Source organism: Protopterus annectens, chromosome 6.part0 (assembly GCF_019279795.1).
Source record: "Protopterus annectens isolate FY-2018-M chromosome 6.part0, PAN1.0, whole genome shotgun sequence".
Classification (NCBI taxonomy): domain Eukaryota; kingdom Metazoa; phylum Chordata; order Ceratodontiformes; family Protopteridae; genus Protopterus; species Protopterus annectens.
In genome coordinates, this window is record NC_056737.1 from 945898772 (window position 1) to 945912532 (window position 13761).

Genomic DNA, 13761 nt, shown 5'->3' on the forward strand with positions numbered 1-13761 from the left:
GCCTGGTCCAGTTAAACAGATTACAGTTATCAGAAGGACATTTATGCCACTTGTATATAGTTTAATTTAATGTAACATTATCATTATTTAAAAAATGAAATACTGTATAGTTGTTACTGATGGGATTTAAACCCACAACCTCTAACTAGTCTTTTACTTGACTCCTAAAGTTGGTTTGTGATATAAACTAATGAATGCATACTTGCTTTTACAGTTAGGATATGCATGCTCAGTTTGTTACAAAAGTATAAGAAAAACACAAATCTCTATTTCATTTTTAAAGCTATAATAATAATTTTCTTATGTGGCATACATACCACTTGCTTTCCTCAGTCTTTCCATTTGATCAGCATAAGCCTGTCCATTGAACTCTATTTCAGAATTCAATGTGGAAAGAACAGAAAAGAACAGAAGAGCGTTATGCATACCAGTCTTGCCTATATTTAGCTTTTGATGTATTACAAATACTCTTTTATTATCATATTTACTCAGCTGTGGGATGTCAGCAGTTTGAAATTCATTCAACCACTGGCTGAGGGTATCCTTTTGCACCTCTGTAGATCATTAAAATGATGTCTACATTGTTCTCCATTGCATGGGATGCAAGTAGCACTGGATACAGCTACAGCCAAACTACTCCAAGCCTCAGACTTGTACTAGGAGGCAGAATAGTCCCCCTGTAGAAGCCTTTGGCTGTGGCAGTGTACCAGAAGTCTAATAAATATCCTGGACCTCTAGACACCCTACCTCTGTGTCCTAAACTGGGCAGCTTCCCATTTAACTCCAGACATGTTTAACAACCCAATTTAATCAACGGCAACTAATGCTTTCTTGCCAATTCCGGTCATCACATTTACTGGTAGTGTGCAAACTCAAGCAAGGATGTCAACCATGTTTGCATGATGTTAGATGGAGAGCAGCACTGCCAAGCAGGGAGGAAAGAAATATTTTAAATTGGAAGGTTAGTCAGAGACTTGATCTTAGTTTGAGGGGTGTTTGTTGTTGTACCTTGGAACCATATATTGAAAATTAGAAAATAACTGAGTTAAGTTTGCCAACATGCACTTGGGGCACAAATGTCATGGCCTAACACTTTTGTTTTTGACTTTATACACTAGTAAAATTGATATTAAAAATATAGTATATATTCAAACCTGGGCATAAGGGACAAAACATTTTCTTCCACAGTGGTGAATTTCCATCTTTGCCACAAAAGAATGCTGCTTACACATAGGAATCATTCATAAATACAGTTGACAGTTTGAGGTCTTACACATGTATATGTGTGACCTGACAAGGTTCTTGTATATAGATCCAGTTGTGTATGTTTCTTATTTAATTGTGAAGGTCATCCAAGTCCAGATAGCAGAATCCTGCTTACAGTGATATAGTAGACAGTATACCCTCAGTCATACATCTGAAAACACAATAAGGGTGTTTTATCCCTCATACATATAACTCATATCAGCTCCACTCCATCTAAGGTGTTATAAGTTGTTGTTGTGTCTTTCGGCTTTTCCTGGTTAAGAGTGAATATAATGGGAGATGGAACAACAGTAAAAATGTGTGTAATATCCTGTATTAGAACCCAGGACCACATTTATGGAAGCTCTACACTTACAGCTGTTGCCACAAGAATGTAGAAATAACATTTCTATATTTTTCAATTCATTGCTATATACTGCACTGTCACAATAGTAAAAATAGGTTGCATACCCTGTACTAGAATCCAAGTTCATCTGTATTCCAGCTGTACACTTACACCTGCTGTCACAGAACTATTTTCATGATAGTTCCATAATTTCCTACTCATTCTTAAGTTCTCTGTGTTAACCACCGTGCAATGTTGTGTGATGCCCAACAGAATTAATTGACTGCATCTGTTTTCAAGGATTGCCTCAATGCATCCTGTCTGCAGGTGTTTGATGGCTGCAGGTGTTGGGGAACCTTGCTAACAATGGTTTTGCATGATGGAAATCAAAAATTAGAACAATGTATTTTTTTTTTATCTTTACACTTTTACAGATGCCCTGTCTACAGGTGTTCTGTCTGTTTCCTGTGTGGTCCACTAGTTTAGGTTTGTACACTGATAAGCGTCACACAAATGAGATAAGCACAGCCAAACCTGACATTCATTTTCTCTGTTTCACCTGTTCGCACAAAGCCATGCATAGTGCAAACACTGGCAAACTATACATATATATATATATATATATGTATATATATATATATATATATATATATATATATATATATATATATATATATATGTGTATATATATATATATATATATATATATATATATATATATGGCAAGAGTATTTGAAATGAAGAAAAGCAGTCTGTGAAATAAACACTGCAAAATGTTTGTTAGTACACATGAAATATTTCTACATAGGTTTGGATTTGAACTCTCGCGCCGATGAACCTTCAGAGTACAGTACGGGTGCCTTATGCCTCTTTGCCACAGAAACAGCTTTGCAGCAGGGAACTGAAATCATTCCGCATACAACCAACTACAACATCATCCACAGTACTAAGAAACCACATAACAGGTATTTGCACGTGTATTAATTTTAGATGTAGTGCATTGAGGGATCGCACAACCATTTATGACTATTGCTTGCAAAAATGTAGCTCTGTCTTATCTCTCTGTGTTTGTTGCTCAGTCTTATTTTATCTGATCAGTAATCTGTGACATGTAGTCTGAAGGCATTCTATAACATTGTCCTTAAAATGTATGAGAATATTAAATAGCAATAATATACAATTGTCAACAAATGAAGTGGAGGTTAGATGTTAATGAACAGAACCTGTGAATTGTGTGCTGCTTACTTACATTTCCAACCTTGGTACAATTACTTCTACACTTTGTAAGTCTAACCTGACACACCCACCAGATGTAGGGCAGTATACACTGATGTTGTGTTTTCCTTCTTCCTACCAGTAATCATTCACAGTTGCAATCCATTAGCAACAATCACTGAGGGAGTACATGGACTATGTTTACATCAGATACACAGAGCCAAGTATTTGGGATTCACCAATTCTAATGAGTTCACACCTCATTTGCATATTCAACATGCTCACAGCCCTGAATCTACACCATAAAAAGGCAGCCATGTAGCTAGGGAACCTGAAGGTGAGGAGACTTGTTTATGTGAAGAATGCAGAACAGGCTATTACTTTGGGATATATCTGCACAGAAGACTACTGAACTTGAGAAGGTATGCTTGCATTTTTCAGCTATATACTGCATATGTTGAAATGTCATTAACATCTATTTAATATTATATACTTAGAAGCATACTGATGGCATAGGCATGTTTGTCAGGGCATTTCACAGGTATACATGATTTGCAATTGCTTAAAATGGAATGTTCTGTGTTAAATCTGTAGACATGTTTCAGGGACAGTTCATTTGATAGAAATTTTAGCATTTCATTGATGCTTTGTTAGAAAAATGGGTCATTTGCCTGTTCCTTTGGAGGTGGAGAATCAAAGCTGCATTTCTGTTTTGGCACAAACAAGGATATGTTGCTATTGTTACTCTCCTTGTTTTGCCTCCAGACTTGGTTTGTGTGTGAATGTAATATGTTACAACCACACAATTCATTTTCTTCATATTTCAAATATCTAGACTGTTTTATATTCCTCCAGTGGGTAATAGCAAAATGCTACCTTTTTTGTTTTATTTGAAAACAGGAATGTTTTAGTTATGTGATGCTTATGTGTATTATCCTTTTGTTGTGTTAGGTCACCTAGGACTATGACATTCAAGCATCTCACTCCCTGATAACCCCTCTTCAGTGACCCTGAGAATCATGTCATTGTAAAAGCATTAGGTGACATGGTGCCTTTATGCTTGAGAGGGGACATGGAGATATGTCAAGCAGAATGCAAATTTGGCAGCACATAGTTGTAGATGTGAATGCCATAAGCAGCCACAGCAGGACATATGATCATGTGCGCCATAGGGCTACTGAAATGATCTCATCTGCACAGAGGAAAGCAGCTGCAGTAGCCAGTGATCAGATGGGTACTGGGGAGCCTGCTACAAAGCCACCACTAACAGAAAATGAAGAGTTCCTGCCCACTGTCAGGATCCAGACAGCTCACAGGAAAGTGCAAAACAGTATGTCCTTGGCATTAGTTTTACTGTTTCAGGGACAGCAAGTATGTCCTAGGAGGAGCTTCCAGGTATGCTTATGTATCTCAATTGTTAAATAGCCTTTTATAGTAAAATATTTACAGCAATACATCAGTTTTGTTAAACAAGAAATTGGCTGGGGGATTGTAGATTGCTACAGTTAACCACACATTCTGATTGAGTACACATGGCCTTAGGTGGTACTTTCATCCAAGTTCTTGTTGAAACTATAGTTAATGGACAAATAAAGTGAAAACAATATTACTCCCTGTATTATTGTTAATTGTGATGATGTTGTCCTTATCTTTGCTTAACTTCTTCCAATACCATCCAGCATAGGGAGCCTACAATCATCTGCACATGGTAAGCCAAACATTTTATGTCAGTAGTGATGAGCAGTTCAAAGAAATATTTAATTTATGATGCTGGTGTCAGGACTATTGTGTGTATTTCTGCACTGACTGTAATAGTGACAGTACTGTTAGTTTGTTAACATAATGTGTATGGTTAGTTGTATAAAAGGTTGAACACTAAGGAGGGAGAAAAGGATCTGTACTGACTGGCTAGACAGAGGGACTGAGCTGGGAAAGATGTGCAGCAGGTAAAGGTGATACAGGATAATGAGGGAAACATACTCACAAGTGAAGACAGTGTGTTGAGCAGATGGAAGAAGTACTTTAAGGAGCTGATGATTGAAGAGAATGAGAGACAGAGACAGTTGGATGATGTGGGGATAGTGAATCAGGAAATGCAAAGGATTAGCAAGGAAGAAATAAGGACAGCAATGAAGAAGATGAGGAATGGAAAGGCTATTCTTCCAAATGACATACCTGTGCAAATATGGAGGTGTTTAGGAGAGACTGCTGTGGGTTTTTTAACCAGATTATTTAACAGAATCTTGGAAAGTCAGGGGATGTCTGAGGAGTGGAGAAGAAGTGTATTTGTACTGATTTTTAAGAATAAGGGTGATGTGCAGAGATGTAGTAACTACAGAGGGATAAAATTGATCAGTCACAGGATGAAGTTATGGGAAAGAGTAGTGGAAAGTAGGTTAAGAAGGGAGGTGATGATTAATGAGTAGAGTATGGTTTCATGCCAGGAAAGAGCACTACAGATGCAGTGTTTGCTTTGAGGGTGTTAATGGAGAAGTATAGAGAGAGTTAGAAGGAGTTACATTGTGACTTTGTGGACTTACAAAAAGCATATGATAGGGTGACTAGAGAGGAGTTGTGGTATTGTATGAGAAAGTCGGGAGTGACAGAGAAGTATGTAAGTGTGGTACAGGATATGTATGAGGGCAGTGCAACAGTGGTGAGGTCTGCATTAGGAGTGATAGATGCATTCAAGTTGGAGGTGGGATTACATCAGGGATCAGCTCTGAGCCCTTTCCTATTTGCAGAGGTGATGGACAGGTTGACAGACAAGATCAGACAGGAGTCCTCGTAGACTATGATGTTTGCAGATGACATTGTGATTTGTAGTGAGAGTAGAAAATAGGTAGAAGAGACCCCAGAGAAATTATTATTCCTCATTAGATGGCTTAGATGTACACAAGAAGATTTTCATGTAGGATGGGCCTGATTTAGTAAATTGGATGAATGTGTATTTGTACCAGAGTATCTATGATTGTATTTGAATGAATAGTGTTCCTAAATAATGTTCAAGTGAGTTAATCCAGATATATATGATGGTAATATGGTTAAATTAGTTCATGTGAAATGGATTCTGCTGTTCTACCATAACAATCTGTATATATGTTATTTGTTTGTAAACATATAAAAAGGTGATTAAAAGAAAGAAAAAGAAGAAAGGAGAAAGACTGGTGCAGTAGTTATATCCTGTTTCTACTAGAATCATGAAACATGAATGCTTGTATTCAAATGCTCAGTCACATAACCTTGAAAGCTTCCCATAATAGGAAAACTAATGAGACAATTTGAAAAAAAATTGAAGGGACAAGCCACCGACACCTCTGAACTTACATATACTAACTTCTCAGTTACAAAACTTTGGAGAAAGAAGAAAATCTCCAGTAAATCAGAGTCTAGCACTATCAGTTTTTTTACTCTTATATTTTAGGCAAATCATTTTTGCAATATACTGCATTGAACATATGCTGGGAAGCCCCAGATTCTATGCAAACAATAAAGCTAGGCATGGCATAGCAAGAAGAAGAAGAAAAGTGTGCATGCACAACTATCATCTGCCCTCCCCCACCCCTACCCACCCTAGTCAAAAATCCCTTTGGGCATGTAAATAAAGTACAAAAAGGCTTTGTAACAAAGTAGCAGTTGTCAATGTGTGGGCTCCAAGCACCTCAATGGGTACCGTGTCTGAGAGCCAGTGGAGCAGATATGTAAAGGCCTAATTTTATTATGGATACACTACAGGATAAAATACTTCAAAGCAGAAATAAAAGTCAATGAAATGTCAAACGCATCTAGTACCTAGAATATATAAGAATAATGTATCCAATTGAAAGTCTTGTTGAGTTGTAGCAGTTACACACACTCCAAGCTCTAACTCTCACAGATCCTTTAACATTATCTTAGGTTTGATGTCCTTTGTGAACCACTGATATTGCAAGAAATTTTACTTTCAGTTTATTGTTCCAGATGTTTATGTAAATCTGTAACTGAGACTGTGTATACTACCTGCATGATATAAATCTACCAAACTAAAATCCTTACATGGATTTGGTGTTAAAGCAGCTGCTGCAATTTCCCAAGAAAATAGAAATTGGAATGGGGTTTTCACATGCAAAACAGTAATTCAAGCATCAGCTGGGGGTAATTATATAGAATCCAGGCGGAAGACTATCTGGTCCCATCTTATCTTGATCAAGACAGCAAGTAATGGACTGAAGGTAAGATAATGTAAAGGCTGAAAGGAGGTCTGCCCCAGATAGTGTTGCCACCTTTTCAAATGCCCAAAGTGGGACATTTTTGGTACAAATGTCAGATTTTTCAGCCCGAAACATACCCACAGCCAGTACAAAGGACAGAACTTCACTTTTTTGCCTAAATAAAAGCTTATTCGTGTAGCATTTTAGTTGCTTATTCTGTATCTTATAACATTTAGGTGTTTCAGCTACAGAATAACCATTTTATGCAACTATTACATAAAATATAGGAAATAATTTTGTCCTAAAATCTCAGGACATTTGCCATTTTTACAATTTTTTTGCAGGACGCAACTGCCCAAAGAGGGACTGTTCCTCGCAAAGTGGGACAGGTGGTAACCCTAACCCCAGATTGTCCAAAAAAGCTTGGGCAGATAAACCATCCCCAGAAAAGCACTGATTCCAATGGAATTGGGGTTAGAAGAATTTACAAATGCCTGTTCCAGACTGGTTATAAATAAGGATATAATATCAGTGATGTCATATAACAAGTGACCTGAAGCAGGATGCTTTATAACTACTACCACTACCTAAAGCATCTACTAACCTTTGCCCTTCCAGCTAAAACATTATATTCTTCTCATATCATGTTATGTTATGGTATGTGGCTTTACATTTTCAAGAGCAATGCCACATTGCAATCTATTATATACTGCATTTTAATTTTACATGATTATTATCAAGAAGCATAAATTCCATATTGGGTAGGAGGCTGTGTGAAAGGCACTGCAACATCTGGGAAGATGGCACACATGAACTATTATGCATCAATGAGTAGTAGTATGCCATAGGAACCATATGCAGTAACAAACAAGCTGTAATATCAGACAAAGAGCTGGAGATATACATGGGGTCCAAAAGTAAGACAGGCATTACATAAACCCCAACTTCTCCTGTATGAAGTGTCCCTACTTATGTATTGGTTAATGTAGCTGACAAGGAGTTGCCACTTTGGTTTAAGAGAAGAAGAATCCTTTACCAAAGAATCATAATTAAACTCATCCACTAAAATCAACTCCACCATAAAATCATCCACAGATGTTGACAGCTGAAATGTATTGGTTATACATATACCCTGACAGATATATGTATTTGTCTGCATAAGATCCATGGTAACCTGCTTTCTTGTTAAATCAACCATGGAACATTAATCACCAAAAATGTGAAAGTATGAGCTGTCAAAAGTTAAATTATCACTTCTGCCTACTAATACAAAGTTAAAAACAAGGCATGTGCAAACAATATAACAAGTCATGACAACATCCATAGAGATATATAACTGTTCTGAATATGCTCACAAAATCTATAGATTCTAAAGACACTTATTTACAGATACTTGCAAACACAGGAATCCAAATCCAAGCTAATTAAAGATCTTAAGAGTAAATCCAAAGTGCATAAGTCCCAGGATAAAAAAAGTGCACAATTCTGGTAGGCACACTGGTGCCAGGACTGGAAAAATGACAGTGTAGAATCCTCAGGACACATAAACATTCATACAATGGGATTAGGCCAGGCTCAGGGGTAAGATGACCTCCCTGTTGTAAAAGGAACGGGGGGTGTGGGGGACAAATCTCCACACATGAAGGGTGCAGGGGGGCTTGCCCCCCTGCAGAAACGTAGTAAAGACTGTGTTTCTTACTTTGGTGTTGTTATAGGTGGAGGGGATATTATTTACATGTGTGTTATAATTTTCAATGTTATGATGCACACTTTCAGTGTTCTGAGTTTTCGTTGTTTTGGTTTTCAGTCTTTTGGGTTTTCAATGTTATCGTTTCAGTGTTTTGAATTTCAATGTTATGAGATTTCAATGTTTTGAAGTAGACCTGATTTTATACCTATTATTACAATAAATGGTAATAAATTTCAAGTTCTGCTGGCTGATGTCTTGCTGAAACTTTTCTTAATCACTCCTGGCCATGACTACAGAATGCTTAAATGTGAATTCCTTTCCATCTGTGCCATTTCACATGTCCGTAGTCAACATTCCACATGTAAAATATATAGCACTGTTTGTGGTTTAGGCAGCTCCTATGGCCATTTTTTTTGTGATAGTAGGCAATTGTCATTAGTGTGCTAGGTGCATGATCTACGTCAGTGATTTATATGCAAAATGTATACGTGTGCCATAAATTTACTTGAGAACTGATCTGTTTTGTCCTTCTTAAGAAGGGGTTTACAGTATGAGGGTGGATATTGGCAACATGTGAGTGGTCTTGTAATGCAAATAGACTGTATTTCCTATGAACCTATGATCATAACATTAGAGTTATTCTGTTATATAAATAATGCTAAACATATGTCTGTGTACAAGGTGACCAGCATATAACCCATTTGTGGGACTTCACTCTAGATTTTCAATCCACCTGCCCATTCAGAAAGTAAGTATATCATAAAAAGGAAGTAGTCAAATCTATATTCATATAACGAGAATAACAGAAACAACAGGAAACATGCCAAATTGAGACTACTAACAGCATGAAAGCATCCTGGCAACTCCCCTATACTGAAATCCATTTCCATATCAGCAAAACATAAACATACTATCTCTCCCTCTCTCTCTCTCTCTCTCTTTACATATATATATATATATATATATATATATATATATATATATATATATATTATATATATATTTTGTGTCTGTAATATATGTATACATTTATATTTGTATTCTACACACATGCACTCACACACACACACACACACACACACACACACACACACACACACACACACACAAGCACACATATATATATATATATATATATATATATATATATATATATATATATATATATATATTCACTTCATAACACTGAAAACTCAAAACACTGAAAATGAGAAAACTTCATAATGTAGAAGACCAAAACACTGAAACTTCAAAACACTGCAAACTCAAAACACTGAAACTCAAAACCCTGAAAACACATATCATACATATACTGAGTTTAAACAACATAAATCATAGCACTTTCCACCAAGTGCAAACAGGGGGAAAGCCCCCCTGCAACCCCCATGTTGAGGGCTGTGCCCCCCACACCCCCTGCTACTTAAATATATCAACTCCAAGATTTCACTTAGTGTAGTGAAGTGCAGTCTTGGAGTTGATATATATAAGTAGCAGGGGGTGTGGGGGGATGGAGGTTGCAGGGGGGCTTAACCCCCTTCTTACACTTGGTGGAAAGTGCTATGATTTATGTTGTTTAAACTCAGTATATGTATGATATATGTTTTCAGTGTTTTGAGTTTTCAAGATTTTGAAGTTTCAGGGTTTTGGTTTCAGTGTTTTGAGCTTTCAGTGTTATGAAGTGAATCTATATATATATATATATATATATATATATATATATATATATATATATATATATATATATATATATATATATATATATATATATATATATATATATATTTGCTCTTCATAGGTTCATAGGAGGTTATTAGGCTACTGGCCCTAGGACCTTTATTTGCCTAGCCATGTTATACCCTTTTCCTTTATTGACCAAGTTGTATGGTCTATATTTGGAATGCAAGTCTACGATCAGCACTGACTGCCCTTAGCGAAGATGGACAATGATGACACCCCCAGAGTAAATTTACAGTCTCTCATCTGGTTGTCAAAGTTACGCATAAATAGGGTCATTAAAGAGTTCTGTTTTATGTGAATTGGGAGTTTGTTCCAGAGAAGAGGCAGTCTCAGGGAGACATATAGTTTATTCCAGAGGAGAGACAATATCTGGGAGACATAACTTCCTCGCCAGCATGCCCTGTTAATGTTGGAGGCTAGGTTAAGGTCCCTAGAGTAAGTGAATCTTGTCTCATTTGACTTGCAGATGTGTAGCATTTCCATTAGGGCAGGGACTAAGACTGCTCTGTAGGCCGGGCACAAGTCCCTTCTCAACAACCTTTAAAATACAGACTACAGTGAGAGGGCCTTCAGTCTGTCCACTTAGGTCAAGTGTTGAAGGCCCTGAATTTTCTTGGAGAAAAACCTCTGATATCTCTCCAGCTGCTGCAGGTGTCTGGTGAGGTACATTCAGAAGGGAGCACTGTGCTCTATTTGTGGTCTGATGAAAGATGAGTACAGGGGAGTTATAACATCCTTAGCTCTGGATGCAATATCCATACTTATGAGATGTGCAACATAGAAGGCCTTCCCTACCACTGTGGGCACATGGTGACTGAAGTTAAGGTTGCTATCAACCTGTGCTCCCAAATCTGTGTTCCTAAATCTCTCACCACAGGGTTTGAATTAAGGGGGTACTGTTAATACTGTAATTTGCAAGGGATTCCCTTTTGCTGAAAGGGATGATAATGATATTGTTTGCATTTAGTTAACTGGTCTGCTGCTAGAGGTGGATTCCCCAACTTTGACTGTATGTGTTCTGTTGGTCAGTTAGTTGGCTATCCTTGAAGTGACATATGGGCTAATTCCCTTCTCAATGATGCCTGCATTATCTACCCTTAATGAAGCCAAATTCAGTCGGGTCAAGAGTTTGAAGGTCACCTATGTCTTTGTTGATAAGATCCATGAAATATCTCTCCATGGCCTTGCAGATAAGGTTAATTAGACTTATGGGTCTATAGTTCCCCAGGGTCAGTTGATGGACTCCCTTTGTGCAAGGGAGTTACTGTTGCTGTTTTCAACTCTGCTGGGAAAAACCCAGTACTTAGGCTGTGGTTGAAGAGAATGCCAGGTGGTTCTGCTAGGTCCTGCTTTAGACCTGTAGGCAGCCTGGGATGTTATCCTGTCCCATAGAGGCAGTGTTTTTGGCCATGGAGAGTGTGTTTATGACCTGCTGTTTGGAAATACTAGGTAAAGGACTGGTGAGAGGTATGCTTTGGGGTATGTCTGGTGTCTGGTGGGGACAGGGGGGGGGTGAAGTTTGCACCAAATCTGTCTGCTAACAGGTTGCAGTGTCCTTAAGGTCAATATGACTGGTACCATCCACTAGTAGTTTGGCACAAAGATGGGCCTTCCCTTTTAGATTTCTGATGTAGCTAAAGAATGCTCAGGGATGCTAGTTTATCTTCTCAACTGGCTTTAGAGGACTTTACAAGATACCTAAGTTGTTTGTTCATGCTGTGGTGGGTGTCCTTCCTCTGCTGAGTCAGTTCCTTCTTGTTCTTACACATTAGTTTCTTCCTCTTGTTCTATAACCTATTTATGCTCGATGTCCACTAGGGTGGCTTGTTTTCGTGAGGACCTTGTTTTGATCTGTTCAAGTACAGCTGAGTCTATACATTTGTATAGGTGTTTATACAGGGCATTTGTGTACACTTCTGTATAGAAGTCATTGTTGACAGTGGTAGTAGGGGGCTTGAAACTCTTTATGCCATCACTTGGGAAGCTATGGTTTGCTTTGGAGAAATTTTTCATACTTTTTGCTTTTGAGGAGAGGGGGTCAGGTATGATTGTTACTTCGAATGAGACTGATTTATAATCAGATATTACCAGGAAGGGCAACACACACACTGGGTAGTGCAGAGACCCTCTATGTTGGCAAGTACTAAGTCTAGGACATTGAAGCCCCTTGTGGGGGTACAGGCTATCTGTTTCAGATCATTTGTATTAACAAAGTCCAGAAACCTTAGGGTGAGCATGTTTGTGCTCATATATGACTTCCAGTGGATGGAAGGATAATAGAAATCACCCATGAATAGGGTGTTTGGTTGTATAGTAAGTGACTCAAGTAGGTTCAGGCAGAGTCATTCGCATGGCTCATGGTGGGGGACCTATAGCTAACAATGATATGGAAAGGGTGTTTATTTGCAGTTATATGGACGGAGTAGCTCTAGGGAGTTGCACTGTTTGGCCAGTCTTGAGGTGTGTTTGTCTTTAATGAAGATGGATACAGCTCCAGCTTTGGTTCTTTCCTGCTCATTTTGAGTTCTGAATGTGAGGAAGGCATTGTGGCGTTGGATGGCTGGGCTGGTCTCTGTGGCCTTAAACCATGTCTCTGTGACTGCAGAGACATCGGCATCTTCCAAGTTAAGAAATGCTTCAACTGAGTGCAGTTTCCAATTTATACTCCTAGCTTTAAGCAGCATAAGCCTGTAGTGGATTTTTTTACGTCAGGAATTTTTCAGAATGTTGACACTGAGAAGGGCACTATCAGAATTTTAACAGTTCAAAATGTTGACAGTTCAGAATGCAGCATTCTTTATTAGGTTGGTATTAGGGCTATAAATGTGTTTGTGGGAGTGTTGGCTATTTAAGGTTAGCACACATTAGTAAGGTGATACAGGGAGGTGATGCTTGGATATGAATTTAATCTATAGGTTTTATAAAATCATGACAAGCTTGCTGCATGAAACTAGGGTTTGGCTGGATGACTAAACTCACACTGAATGTTCAGCTCACAAAGTTGTGATGACTGAAGTGAGTTTAACAAAAAAAAAAAAAAAACAGTGAACATCAAAATTCACTGTTATAACAACGAAAGTCTTTTTTACATGGGCAAGTGTAAGTCTGCAATCCCTTTACCCTATGTATTGTAGATACATGTCATCAATGTTCTTATTTTGCAGTCAGATGACCAATCATACTTTCCTCTTAATCCTTGTCCATAAATTGACAAGATCACTTCAGGGATTTTATAAGGATTTTGTCCCAGTTATGTGCATATTGCCTCCATCTTTTCTGTAGTATTCCACTTTCCTAGAACATGTGCTTTACACCCACTACATAGTACACTCATCATC